Source organism: Argopecten irradians, chromosome 8, assembly GCF_041381155.1.
Source record: "Argopecten irradians isolate NY chromosome 8, Ai_NY, whole genome shotgun sequence".
NCBI classification, from domain to species: Eukaryota; Metazoa; Mollusca; class Bivalvia; order Pectinida; family Pectinidae; genus Argopecten; species Argopecten irradians.
This window is the reverse complement of record NC_091141.1, coordinates 26,382,543-26,398,337: the sequence shown is the minus strand read 5'-3', so window position 1 is coordinate 26,398,337 and position 15,795 is coordinate 26,382,543. Positions and strand designations below refer to the sequence as shown.

Sequence of the window (15,795 nt, the reverse complement as noted above, 5' to 3'; positions counted from 1 at the left end):
ACTTCAAAAATCTTCTTCTGAAATTCTGGAATTGCTAGAATCAAATACTCTACATAGATGGAAAGGTCTTAAAGTCCTTTACATAAAATGTGAATTATATTACCCTGGGGTCTCATGTTGCCCCCTGGGGAGGGGGTCAAGTTTACTTTAGTTTATATAGGAAAAACACATTTATGAACATAATTTGCCTATTTTTCATAGGAAGTAAGTCAATCTGGGTTACAATTATTAGCCAGAGATAGCATTTTAACATCATATATATATTGGTCCTGGCCTACCCCCAGGGGCCAGAGGGGTGGGGCCAAAAGGGGTCAAAATGGATAACTTTTCAAACATCTTTCTTCTGAATTCACAGATTTGATGGAACCAAATAATTTTCATAGATTAAAAAGTCAAATTTATAAAATCACTGACTGACTTCAAGGGCCTGATGGGCCAATATATAGTGTTTATATGCATGTCTTTGTTTCATTCTGTGTCTGAAATCAGGTGACCGTTAAGGCCCATGGGTCTCTTGTTTGCAATAGTGTTAATATTCATTTAAGACGTAGTTTAAAATGCATGCAGGGTACAAATAAGAAGCTTCTCTCGTTTTGTTGTGGTAGATGTAATTGTGTAGATTGATCAGAGTTACATATTCATACAGATATCGGTAGCGCTAGCGCTGCATACTGTTAACATGTGCATTGTTGAAGGTACGGACATTGAACAGACGCCCTAGATTCAATACGTTCTCAAATAATAGCCATTCTCGTAGCTTCAAGTTGCAAGCCGCTATTGGTTGTAACTTTCTATTCAGTATAGGACGACTGGCCGAGATTCCAACGGATTCCTAGATGTAGCGTATATTGTTCAGAAAGGCGAGAAAGTTCTATCAAAAATAGAAAGCTGTCATGCATTGCTAACGAAAATTGATCTGGGGACCGGTATATGTGTATGCTATAAAAATAGATTAGAAGTTGATCGTAGATGTTGACGATCGAAATAGTTAATCCTTTCATGGATGACAGCTCGGATTATTGTTAAATATGTGACATTAACACACGCCGGAATAAAGGAAATTAAAATTATTTACGGGAGATTGACTATTTCTGATAAGTTTAACGTTCTAATAACAACCAATGTAGTTTAAAGACGTACAAAGGTTGTGCAGGAAAGCTGGAATACCCGAAAAAAAATCTACGACCAACACAATATGGGACTCGCGACCCAGATGTGGAAGGCTGTCTTATAGGCTTAGGCTTGCTGGAAAATATGTCTTAAACACTCGGCTATTGATAAAAATGAAATTCAATACATATAGCCATTTTCATATCGAAGGAGAAATACCTATTGCCTGAAACGATAGTCGACATTTAATATATGGTCTGTAGCTTAAAATTCAAAGAACTAAGACACTGGTTCGAAACTATTTGAATAGACATATCTTGCACTTTGAATAGAAACTGTGTTGAATGGCTGATTTCATAAAAATAGATTGCATATAAAGAATTGGCTTCAGAAAATCCTAGAACATTCGCTCGATAAGTAATGAAGAATATTTGATAAAAAAATGTGTATATGTGTTTTAGGATACTTTATTGCATAAAATATTTGTAGATTCTTTATTTCGTGGTTCGAGTTTTCCTTTTTAAATTCCATGGGTAGATTACTTCAACTATAAAACAACATCTTCGCTAGCCACAGATTGAGGGGGTGGTCGGATCGTAGCTATTGTTGTAGCGGAAAGGATTTCAACTTCTGACTGACTTACCAAGGTGATATCTTTTCTGACTGTCTTACCAAGGTGATATTTTTTCCTGACTGACTTACCATCAGAAGGTATTTTTTCTGACTGACTTACCATCAGAATGTGATATATTTTCTGACTGACTTACAATCATAAGGTGATATCTTTTCTGTGATATCCTTTCTGAGTGACTTACCATCAGAAGGTGATATCTTTTCTGACTGACTTACCATCAGAAGATGATTTCTTTTCTGACTGACTTACCATCAAAAGGTGATATCTTTTCTGACTGACTTACCATCAGAAGATGATTTCTTTTCTGTGATATGTTTTCTGACTGACTTACTATCAGAAGGTGATATCTTTTCTGACTGACTTACCATCAGAAGGTGATATCTTTTCTTTCTGACTGACTTACCATCAAAAGGTGATATCTTTTCTGACTGACTTACCATCATAAGGTGATATCTTTTCTGACTGACTTACCATCATAAGGTGATATCTTTTCTGACTGACTTACCATCAAAAGGTGATATGTTTTCGGACTGACTTATCTTTTCGACTGACTTACCATCATAAGGTGATATCTTTTCTGTGATATCCTTTCTGAGTGACTTACCATCAGAAGGTGATATCTTTTCTGACTGACTTACAATCAGAAGTGATTTTTTTCTGACTGACTTACCATCAAAGGTGATATCTTTTCTGACTGACTTACCATCAGAAGATGATTTCTTTTCTGTGATATGTTTTCTGACTGACTTACTATCAGAAGGTGATATCTTTTCTGACTGACTTACCATCCGAAGGTGATATCTTTTCTTTCTGACTGACTTACCATCAAAAGGTGATATCTTTTCTGACTGACTTACCATCATAAGGTGATATCTTTTCTGACTGACTTACCATCATAAGGTGATATCTTTTCTGACTGACCTACCATCAGAAGGTGATATGTTTTCGGACTGACTTACCATCATAAGGTGATATCTTTTCTGACTGACTTACCATCAGAAGGTGATATCTTTTCTGACTGACTTACCATCATAAGGTGATATCTTTTCTGACTGACTTACCATCAGAAGGTGATATCTTTTCTGACTGACTTACCATCAGAAGGTGATATCTTTTCTGACTGACTTACCATCAAAAGGTGATATCTTTTCTGACTGACTTACCTTCAGAAGGTGTTATCTTTTCTGACTGACTTACCATCATAAGGTGATATGTTTCTGACTGACTTACCATCAGATGGTGATATCTTTTCTGACTGACTTACCATCATAAGGTGATATCTTTTCTGACTTACTTACTATCAGAAGGTGATATTTTTCTGACTGACTTACCATCAAAAGGTGATATCTTTTCTGACTGACTTACCTTCAGAAGGTGTTATCTTTTCTGACTGACTTACCATCATAAGGTGATATGTTTCTGACTGACTTACTATCAGAAGGTGATATGTTTTTCTGACTGACTTACCATCAGAAGGTGATATCTTTTCTGACTGACTTACAATCATAAGGTGATATCTTTTCTGTGATATCCTTTCTGAGTGACTTACCATCAGAAGGTGATATCTTTTCTGACTGACCTACCATCAGAAGATGATTTCTTTTCTGTGATATGTTTTCTGACTGACTTACTATCAGAAGGTGATATGTTTTCTGACTGACTTACCATCAGAAGGTGATATCTTTTCTGACTGACTTACCATCAGAAGGTGATATCTTTTCTGACTGACTTACCATCAGAAGGTGATATCTTTTCTGACTGACTTACCATCAGAAGGTCATATCCTTTCTGACTGACTTACCATCAGAAGGTGATATCTTTTCTGTGATATGTTTTCTGACTGACTTACTATCAGAAGGTGATATTTTTCTGACTGACTTACCATCAGAAGGTGATATCTTTTCTGACTGACTTACCATCAGAAGGTGATATCTTTCTGACTGACTTACCATCAGAGGTATATCTTTTCTGTGATATGTTTTCTGACTGACTTACTATCAGAAGGTGATATGTTTCTTGACTGACTTACCATCAGAAGGTGATATCTTTTCTGACTGACTTACCATCAGAAGGTGATATCTTTTCTGACTGACTTACCATCAGAAGGTGATATCTTTTCTGACTGACTTACCATCAGAAGGTGATATCTTTTCTGACTGACTTACCATCAGAAGGTGATATCTTTTCTGACTGACTTACCATCAAAAGGTGATATGATTTCTGACTGACTTACCATCAGAAGGTGTTATCTTTTCTGACTGACTTACCAACAGAAGGTGATATGTTTTCTGACTGACTTACCATCAGAAGGTGATATCTTTTCTGACTGACTTACCATCAGAAGGTGATGTATTTTGCGCTACAACAGTACCTAGGCGTGTCTTAACTCTTGGTTAACGACTATGATTAAACAATGGTTACAGTATGTTAATTTTCTTTTTAATTAGAAAAGAGAAATACTAATGAAAGCAAGTTTCTGCTACAATATGTTTTCATATTCGGCATTGTAAACTTGTGCATGTACTGAAATGAGAAAAGAAATAAAACTTGAATACAGATTTGTTTTTAAAGTTCTCAGCCCACAGCCCCTTTCATCGGTAACTGGGGATAAAATTCAGGATATGAACAGAACATCCTTATAAGAACATATTTATCAAATAACAATAAAAGTATATAAATAGTTGGATTTCTCTTTTTTGTATAGATTGGTTTTTTGTTTGATTGATTATCTTAACGTCCTTTTGGTATAGAAAAATAAATATTCAAAAAATGATAAATAATACTTAGGCATTTTAGCAAACATGTGGTCATTGTCCCATCTTTCTTAACGTATGTTTCGAAAGTTAAATTCTATGAACATGTGATTTGTTTACATAGTTACGTGGTATCTTGTTAAAGTTATATGTGCCGTAATTTTCATAATCACGAATCAAGAAGACATTTTGATATTTCATTCGTCATCGAAAACTACCAATATTTGATAATTACAATACTTACAATGCATATGTTTTAAATCTACAAGTACAAATAAGAGTTGAATATGATTTTTGGCAGTATATATATATATATATATATTTACATGAAATAAAAACAATAACGACTGACTAGTGAGCGCTTTCGCCCCATTCAAGGGAGCTCTTCAGATATATTTGCATATACAGTGCAGTGAAATGGGTACATGACGTTCGACCATGAAGCCAAGATGTGGTCTACAACTTCATTTCATATTTTTACAGTGTTAGTAGTAATTGTAAAGTTATTTCTGCATGAAGGAAAAATAGCATGTAACAATTGTTGTCCAGATAACAAACGAAATTAGAGAAAAAGACGCACTACTGCAAAAAACAACACCCTCACCAAATAAATAAATAACAGGATTAATGTTTCTTAAAACCTATGCAACATTCATTCAGGTTCATAATCGATTTATAGATTAGATATGATATCTTATTAGAAACGAAAAAAATGGTCATATTCGTAAGCTATAGATTTCTGTAATTGATGATCTCCACGTCTTATAGGTGAGAAAATACTTTATTATTCTTAATATAACACAACGCTACAGGAGTTACCTCCCATTCTATATGTTAGGTTCTTATTTCACATATTATGGAAGATATTCCAATTATTAAAGGCCCATTACCTTTCCGGAGCAAAATATAAAGGTTTCTTAAAAAACATAAATAACATCAGAAAATGCATACCGATGACCTAAAATAAGGTTACGACACCAAACATATGCAAGATTTCCAGCGTAATATATGAAAACAGTGGAGAGTAAATTCGCTGTTTTGCCGTCTGGCGCAGTGTCAACTACCGCGCGTTATTTAGGACGACGGTGATGAATATGTAGTATTAAGGATGTATTCTTCTGAGGTTTCAGTCCCGTTGAAGTCTCGTTTCAACATAGATCAAAGAAGTTATGAGATTTTCAAATATAATTTATCAGTATCTGTAGCAAGTTGCCAGATGCAAAATTTGGCAAAAAATTACATTTCTATTTTTAGTAGATTTTTTTATACAGGGATTTTAAGAAATAGCCCATTTAGCGGCCATTTTGAAATTGTGTCTTTTTTCGCTTCAAGTAGAGCCACAGTTTTTCCATTATTTACTGAAATTGTTTTTACTAAAATCATCACTGCGCCAGCATTTTTAGCTGTATTTAGCTAATTTTAGCTGCAAATCGTTACTAGGTTCGTAGTTATTAAAATATTGGGCATGAATATGTGAAACGATACACTTTTGTGAGTTTATTTTTACATTTAATGGTAATTTGGGCACTTTTATTTTTTACCCTAAAATACTAAAAAATAACAAAAAATTCAAATGGGGCAAAAAAGTAAGCACACGGACCCCCAATTTTTCTTCCTGATTTAGAAAGAACTACCGTTTCCCTATTGATATGCAAAATAATAACAAAAGTTTAATACCAGAACTTTTTCTATAAAGCGTTAAATTTGGCAAAAATGGCTGAAAATGGTGCATTTTGTAGCTCAAAATTAAGGGGTAGGGGTAGCATATGTTGTTATTCTGAGAAAAAATATTAGTCTAATTGATCAAAACTGGTATATTTTTAAAGTAGACTACTAGAAAATGAATTCTACAAACATTTATTCATATCAAACATCTCATTAGGAAATTATGGCTTTAATCGCTATCTCATATGGTCAAAACGGCAAAATTCCCATAAAATCCAACATTTTGTCAACTAGGTGTCTTCGAGTGACAAAAGCTCAAAAACGAGCACACGGACATATGTTTTTTCTTCCATTTTCTTTTATGGTAAAACTCCTTTTCCAAAAATCCATATGAGAAAAAAAGTTTTATACAAGAAAATTTTGACTTCTCAGAGGTGTACACCCTTAACGGTAAGTTAATAATTTTTGCGACTCTACAAAATTATCGATCTTGTTTTACATTCCTATTTTAAGAATTAAAAGCCGTTTCGGAAAGGTAGTGGGCCTTTAACAAATACAAATGGATTTGACATGTACACAGGCAAAAATAATCTTTATGTGAATTCATGTCAATTCCATGTAAAAATGTTCATGTCAATGAGAAAAAAACCTCATTTAAAGTAAACACCAACACCGACGTTGTCCAATCCATCAATTAGGCATTAGAAAATAAGAAAAAAATCTTTGATATCAGTGTTCTTAAGAAGCTCAAATGTCAGTGATAACGTCGTTTTGACCGCATTTTGCAAAAATGTGTCTTTTAACATAATCGTTGCTAATATTACATATATTATTTTGTTAAACTGTTTTTATACATACAAAACAAAATTTATAATTGCAGGCTTTTTGCAAATTAAATATTGGTGCTTTACGTTCTGTATTAAACAAATAATTAAAATTTGAAAGCGTAACATATTTTATGAGACACCCTGTATATTTGTTGCGATGCCATAAATACTTTTGTCTTCCTAACCCTCGCCAAAATATACTTTATATTTTAAGACACTAATCAAGTATTCTTTTTATCCTGAAGCATCTTCAAAAATGAATATGATTTTTTTATGTCTGCTGTGTTATACTTATCAACATTTTCGTATTACAATGTTCAACAAACATGTCAGACTTTCACAAATAGATCAACCAATAGAAGGTCAATGGAATCGGCGCACGTGAAAAAATGCATATGTTTTCCGTCAGTGCCGAATACAGCAAAAATGTATGAGGTAGCTGCATTCCGACAATGGAAATGCTACATGTAGTTGCATGATAAATATAAATACATTCCTTTCCAGTTGTTGGAATAAACTATTTGTACCGTTAAAAACTCATTTAAAGGCCCAATACCTTTGTGAAACAAAAATTAAAGTTTCTTAAAAACAGTAATGATAAATGAAAATGTATATCAATGGCCTAAAAGGATGTAACAACACAAACCAAACGCAGGATTCCCTGCGTAAACCATGTTAACAGTGAAGATTCATGTCGCTGGTTTGCCGTCTGGCGCAGTGATAATCAACCGTCTCGCGGTAGATAGGACGACGGCGGGAAACAAAAGACGACCCGTGTTATGAAAATTAGCATTAAATTAATTAATTAATTAAATTGTTCATAATGTGATTGTAAGTGTAGTATTAACAGTAAGTTTATAATAACTTTTTTGACCTGAAATTTATATGAAATTCACATGATAATTAACTTTTTAGATAAGATAACATTTAATCCGCTCGCACAGAAATATGAGTAACAAAATTAACATATACTGTACTATTTTATCACATAATAATTCCTGATATCCAAAATACATTTCGACGTGAAATCCTTTGTTATGTAGGTATTTGTAGATATGTGATAAAAAGTATCTTAAATTATGTAACACTCATGTAAGATCCTATATTTATTAATTGTTTATCGAAGTAAAACGGACTAAATCCTGTTTGTACATATACAAATTATCATATATTTTATTAAAGTTTAAATGCGCCCTAACTAGGCGAAAGATTTTGACATGGTATTTTTTCTTCTGTAATCTATTGAAACCAACCGGTTTGATGACTTAAAGATGCTCCACCGCCGACAGAGCATAAATGATATTCATCATTTGAACAAAAATTGGTGTTCAATCGTGTATATATATGCCTAATTAACACAAAAACTAACATAAAATAAATTGTTTTGCCTTTGGTGCATGCGCAATCATAACTCCATTCTATATAAGATATAGTGCCACGGAATATTTTCGGGATGCAATTAATTATTTTTCATATTTTTAACTTGAAGTAAAATTAGAAGCTCAAACTTTTCAATGGTGGTAATGGTGTAAATTAAGTAACTTTTTTAACTGAAGAAACATACAAAATCGTCTGCTCCTGTTTTTGATGGTGTAAAAATACCCTTTGTCAGCGGTGGAGCATCTTTAAATTATGAATATCATTGAAATGGCCAGACAAATATGTATGGCGCCTTATAAACATTAGTTACAACACATACTTTATGTCATGTAAAATTCTTGCTTTTTATGTATGTTTAGGTGATGGAAATATAACTGCAGAAAATTACTTTTATAAATACCACTTTAAAAATGTGAAATAAAACTGTATAGCACAACTTGGTTTCATGGTCTGGCTGTATGTATTCATTTCACTGCACTGAAGATTTAATCAATATAATGATTTTTGGCAGTACTGTACTGCCAAAAATCACTTTTAGCTCTCATTCACACATGTAAATTAAAAACCTATGCGTTTCAAGTACTGCAATTCTCCAAATGTTGCTAACTTTTGGTGGGGAATAACAAATTAAAGTCTATGTTGTTGATTCGCCAGTATGAAACTCTTTTTCATTCCAACTTTTCACTTACTCATGATCATCTATTAGTCTTCTTTCTACCGTGCAGCGCATTCTTGATGTGTTTGATATTATTGCGTAACTTATCAAAATGATCTGCCTTTTTGCAAATTAATGTTAAGATGATCCATGTATACCATTATTATTAAAATAAAATCGTTGTCCCTCCCTTTAGACCGTTCGCTTCTATGAGCAGACGGTCTAGGGAGAGTGATATAGCAAAGGACCTCTTTAACGAACCAATTTTATTAAAACTAATTGTTACGTGAAAAAACATTAATGCACACCCTTGAAATACGTTTGAAAAATTCAAAAGGTCCCAGGGCCTGTGCTGTTGCCAAATTAAAGTTGCCCAGCAAAGGTGTATGACAGAGTTCCTTTTTTTTATCTAAAAAGGTATCAAAATAGTGTTTGCATATGTTGCTACATATAACATTTAAATTTAATAAAATCGGTTTGTGGGCAAATTTCTATAGTTCGTGAAAGAGGTCCTTTCATCTTAATAAGGTTGAGTAATATTTACTAGCCGACACTTGCTTCTATTTTCATTGTCGATAAAGCATTAAATAAAGAAAGTATAACCTAATATAAATGTCTTTAAAAAACCATGCTGCTATTAGAAATATACAGTACTGTGTAAGTTATAACAGTGTAGTGGTCAGTACATAAACTGACCAGTCTATAAATGTAAACACTACCGCCAATGGTCAACACTGCCATAAATAAACGATTTAAAGTTCTAAGTCCTGATCGGGCCATAATCCTTTCTCACTATAGCCTCCTTAAACTATTGTGTTACTGTTTATCAGTGTGGAACGCCGACCACCACCATGTATATTGGAACTGTTAATTGACATTGATTTCGAATTCTTAATAGCACCAGTAGTAGTGGTAAGTCATTTAATCAAACTATGTCTATAGCACTGTAGGAATTCTTCTTTTTACATTGCTTAAGATTTTAAAGAGGGTTTTTTTCTTGAATATGGGAAAATCATACCGATGGTAGTTTCAAAATTAAACCGTGGGCACAAAAAATTATATAAACTGTGTCATGTACTCAATGTGTATGGTAAGCGTTAAAGGTAGATATATGCATTACCGAAACAGCATTTTTTTTAAATGTGAATGTATTACAAGATTAATAATTTTGTAGAGTATCAAAAGTTATTAATATGTGTATTATTACTTCCTTAACAATCTTATAAAAATACATCAAATATCATTTTCACAACGCATGTGGTCTTATATGTATCCCGACATCGCCCTAGTTACCGTTCAGTAGTTGACTATCACTGCGTCAGGCATAGACTTACATAGGTAAACCTGCATTTGTTTAGTGTTCCTATCTCATTTTAGGTCATTGTTGTTCTAAAGCTTGTAAGTTGTTTGTAATAAGTATCTAATTTTTTGTTTCGGAAACTCAGTGGGCCTTTAACCTCCTGTCCTATGCCAAATTACTAGAATTAATCATATTCTATATGATAAGTCAAAAGTCTCGAAACAACCTTTATATTATTAAGCTGGATAGATTATGTAACAAATCATGTACGCTAAGTAGCCTTTCTATCAGGACAAATAGTGGCTGAATTTTGCCTAGCTTTCCTAATGAAGGCTTATGAATCTAGTTTAATAGTTTTTGATAATTCAGATATCGAAATGTACACTTGTGTCGAAATGCGCATGCATTTGAAACTTCAATCATTGTTTATATGGAAGTGTACACATATTCCCCTATTCCTAATGTTAAATTATGCACGTAGTTCAGATTCCGTGTATTTTATATGTGGAAATGTCATATTTCATAGTTTATTTATTCCAAATGCTGAATCATGAACGTAGTTCAGTTTCGTGTACTGTATATATTGAAATGTACACATATTTCATTGTATGTATTCCAAGTGTTGAAATTATGCACGCAGTTCAGATTTCGTGTATTTTATTTGTTAAAATGTACACATATTTCATAGTTTAAGTATTCAAAATGTTGAATTTTGCACGTAGTTTAGATTTCGTGTGTTTTATATGTGATAATGTATACATATTTCATAGTTGACCTATTCCAAATGTTGAATTGTGAACGTATTTCTGATTTCGTGTTTTTATATGTTGGAATCGGTACACATATTTCATTGTGATCGTATTCCAAAAGTTCAATTGTGCACGTATTTCTGATTTCATATATGTTAAGTAACACGAAAGTGTACACGTATTTAAGATTGATACCAATGGATACACAATCGGAACCACAGAAGGAAACTCCCCCAGATGTCTCTCCTAACCTCCCGGGCTATTATGCCGACCCCCCGCCCTATCAACCTTACGCCTCGGGCTCTGGGGCAGGACCATATATGGTACAACTTCCGCCAAATTATCCGACAAGGAACCTCCGATACCCGCCTGGCTCCCAAGTGATACAGATTCAAGGGTCCACGGTACGTATCAATTATTAGTAGGGTATTTCATTTCAACAAATTTTATTGCATTAAGATGTAAATGAATTTGGCAACAGTCAAAGCCTATATTAGCCATCTCCAAACAAACCCGGTATAGTACAAGTATCAACAAAATATTTTAAAATAACATAACATCTTGAATGAATATTATTAGTGAATGTCACTAACCTATCACCGTAGAAAAATCTAAAAAAAAGTCTTTTAGTTTCAGATATATATTCTGATATACATTGCAATAAATATGTATTCTTTTTCTTCATCACAATTGTCACAGCCATGTAGTGGATTTTTGTGTTAAAATGCGAGTGGGGAATATTAGAGTTGTGTACTTTGATTCTGAGTAATAATCTTGATTCATTAAATAATGGACATATGAAAAGATAGTGTTCTGATGTTTCATCACCAAGGCCACAAGGACAAGTTGGAGAATCTATTAAATGATCGCGAAATAAATCAGAATTGAGATTGCTAGATGTATAGTAGTGTTTTTAAGAACCACCTACAGAGAGAAACGATAATGTCGTTCTAAATCATAAATTTTAATACAATTCTGTATTTGTACCATCAAGTTTACTTTCACAGAACGAAGTATTGGATGGAAACAATTCTGAGCATCTCGGTGTCTTGCCATTCCCATATATCAGTCGAAACACAGCCAAAGAAAAAAAAGAAAAATAAATAAAATAAAACCCAATGATTTCAGCTGTTGGGAGTGTAAAACTAGTATTTCCAATAAAAAAAGATTTCAGAGTGAGTACATGTTAGTCATAAGATTATTAATGTAGATATATAAAGAATGTCTAATATTATTTTTCTTTTGTTTATTTCGTTTTTGGTGCAGTTGTTTTCTTTCTTGCTACTACTAACAAAGAAAAATCAAAATTAGAAATTTTCATATGCATTGTACAAATATACTCAGCCAAAATAGGAAAATGTTTCCACTATAACATGGATACACAACGCCGTATGTGGTATAATACATTGTATACAAGAACGACCGTCCATAGAATCTTCTCTACGGACAAAATTCTCTATTACGTACGTTTTTTCAATAATGATTTTTGGAAATAGGAGTCCATACTTTTGTTAAAAATTGAATGAAATTATATGGTAGGATGCTTTATTTTGAACTCCTGTGATAGTTATTTGACACTATGTGAGATTTTACCGGAATTTGAATATTTAGATCATACACACGACAAGCTAAAGTAATATTTTCCAAATTAGTTGTCTGATAAGTGTAATTATTTGCACAATTGACAAACCGGCCTTTCCTTTACATAAATTATAGTAATATACAGTCAATCCATTTTAATTGCTCTGAATACCGCCATGCATTATGTTACGTCAACCCCTAAAAGGTTTTTGACATATTTAAGGCTTCTATCATTAGCATTATTATTTAATTATTCTATTACTTTGCTTGTCAATGTGCTTGAATTTGTTCCGTAAAATAATAGGTCACATCACTTTTAGATGCTAAATATTTATTGTACAGCAGGGATAATCTATAGCAAATATAGCTAAAATGTGCTCGCAATAGCGAATTAAGTGAAAAAGAAGAATGTTTGCCTCTATACAAAGCATATAATAAGAAACACATAATTCAAATATGGAAGAACCTTAGATGACTCTGGCTTTTATAGGAGTTCAAGCACCAACCTCTCTCAAAGTAGAACGAGTATACGTACCCAGCCTACTATACCTTTCGGCCGGGTACGAATTGGTTCCTATGTGTCGTAGTGGAGCACTGCCTCCGAAAATCACTCTGGCACAATTTTCTATACTTTGTTGTAGGTTTCCAATTATTGTATGCGTATACATGCATTTAGATATTATTTTGTTCAAACAAACATAACTACCATTCTTGATTTATACCGTACCGCTCACACGACGTCAAATTCATAATTTCTGGACTTGCCGTCAGAAAGACCTTTATATGTTTTATGTAAAAAATTAATGTCTCGATGAGAATTTGTTGTTGCTCAATTTTATTGCCTAGTACGTTAGCGATATCGAACAAGTATGATAAAATACAAGCAAACGTTTTGTAATGGTTTGCATACTTTGCTCCATTAGCAGTAATAGGCACCAATTGTAGCTGTGAAGACGACACCATTTTCTATCTAAAAGTCTTTTGAGCTACAATATTGCAGCTACTCTCAAAGCTGCGCGACTTAGAGTTGCTACTCATGAATAAAACCACCAGAAAAGGATATCGGTCATAGATTATCTGTAGACGTGGATAGTTTCGTGAGTTAATAATTACAGTGTGCTAATTTGTACACTGTGCATCTTAATGAAAGCATTCGTAAAATCTGCACTTGTTGATGTGTTGTCTTTTGAAAGCATTCGGGTGGATTTAAAGAAAGTAACTTAATGTATTTATATTGTTTATTGACCCATAAAATATTTTGGAATGAAATCACTAAAGAAAGAGAATAATTTTCAACTCCGCAAATAATTCAATTTTCACAGTAAGTACAAACATTATAAATAGGTAAACACATGTTGAAGTAAGATCATTTGAAGCAATAAGTTAAGTTGGATTGTGTATTATATGTTACAGGTCGTGACTGGAGGACCCCCGATCTCCGTCAAACCACGTCCACACGTTACTTTCACCATCATCATATTTTCGCTCCTCTGTACTCTATTATTTATTGTTCCAATAATTCTCGGACTCATTTTTGCTTTTGTCTAACCTCGTTATAAATATGATAACATGTACGTAGAGTCGATCGATCACTTTTTGAACCATAAAGGGGAAATAACTCTTTTTACACATGTACTACTATCGGATTCAAACTATGCAGCGAAGACTTGCTCTGCAGGAGTAGCGTTGCATTGCGTGTTTCAACGTTCTTGTTCACGGAATCAAATTATGGCATATGCCTAACAATATTGACATAACGAGACAGCTATAATTTAGCATCTGCCTCATCCTCGAGGCTCAAGGTTCATATAACTGCCATCATATCACAATCCCTGTACTACGTCATATGTCATAGCAACACGGAAGATATTTCTGGAGAAAACAAAACTAACCATTTAAATGTCCACAGATGTCTACAGAATTCTGTCAAAGTCTGTGTGGCTTTGAAAGTCTCTGTGTAACGTTATTTGATTGTTTTGGTATTCCGTCTTTGCATATTACGGAGTAAGCTCCCTTGCGGGTAGGTATCCATTGTGACGTCATTATTTATGGGCGCAATTTACGTCGTTTTCTCATAAAAGTATGACGTTACGCTCGCAAGCACATGGCGTCACAATCAATACCTACTCGCAAGGGCAGATAACTCTGTAATATGCAAATACAAAATAAATCAACTGGCAACAATACCTGCCTTATCTGATGTTACACACGGAGTCTTCAGCTTTACTATAACATAGCCCAGGGGTGGATATGAGGACAGTGTAACGTGTGAAATATCGAGGATGCATCTATTGGAATTGGTTAAGCATGTAAATTAAATAACCTTGTTGTAATACAAAGGTTTAACTGTTATTTAGCTTTATTTTGTTAAAAATAAATTGTTAGTCATGTATTTATTTCTGCCTTTTTGGGGTTTTTTTTTGCAATAAAATGATTATGACAGCCACATCAATACGAAATGATAATTAGAAGAAGTCATTTTAAATATAGAAATTCTCGCAGATTTAGTAACAGACGAGACGTTCCTTATTTAGATATTTTTTACCTATAAATTACCTATAGAACTGGAATACCTGACGTAATTAAGTGTGACCCAAAAAAAATCAAAATACGCTCGACCAATCTGTCATTGTGTATATGAGCCACATTCCACATTATGTAAAAAGAAATCATGAGGTTAACTTACCGTGTCAGTAGCCTTGACCTCGTCACAATGGTTCCCCATGTTATACTGATCCCCACCATACCCACCGTTAGGGTATAACAACATTACGATACTATGAAGGATTGGGATATTCTACCCGAGGGTAATAAAATAGTCAAATCCAAGACATTTTGTGATCGTTCATGCCTCGACGTTTATCACAATTTTACATTTATGATATCCTACCATTTTGAAAAAAAAGAGTACGAAGAAAACTACAAGACAACTCTCCTTACTTGAACTGATTTTAGCAAAACTTTTCATTTGTTGGTAACAAAAGTATAATCAAAACTGTTCATCTGTACTAGACCTGGCTACATGTACCTTGCACTAACACAAGCTCACAAATTATAAAATGGCTTCCAACAGAATAATTGAAAATGTTAAAGTGAATAGTCGGGCAAAGAAAACCAGTCTAAATGCGTTCATTGGCATTC

The 15,795-nt window shown here is 33.5% G+C and overlaps 1 long non-coding RNA gene across 1 annotated transcript; it reads left to right on the top strand.

Moving 5' to 3' along the window:
* The first annotated feature begins 9,845 nt into the window (after window positions 1-9,845).
* On the top strand, window positions 9,846-15,050 carry LOC138328857 (uncharacterized). Its single transcript, XR_011209368.1, has 3 exons — window positions 9,846-9,936; window positions 11,261-11,477; window positions 14,068-15,050. It is a non-coding gene; the product is annotated as an uncharacterized lncRNA (long non-coding RNA).
* Window positions 15,051-15,795: the final 745 nt, after the last annotated feature.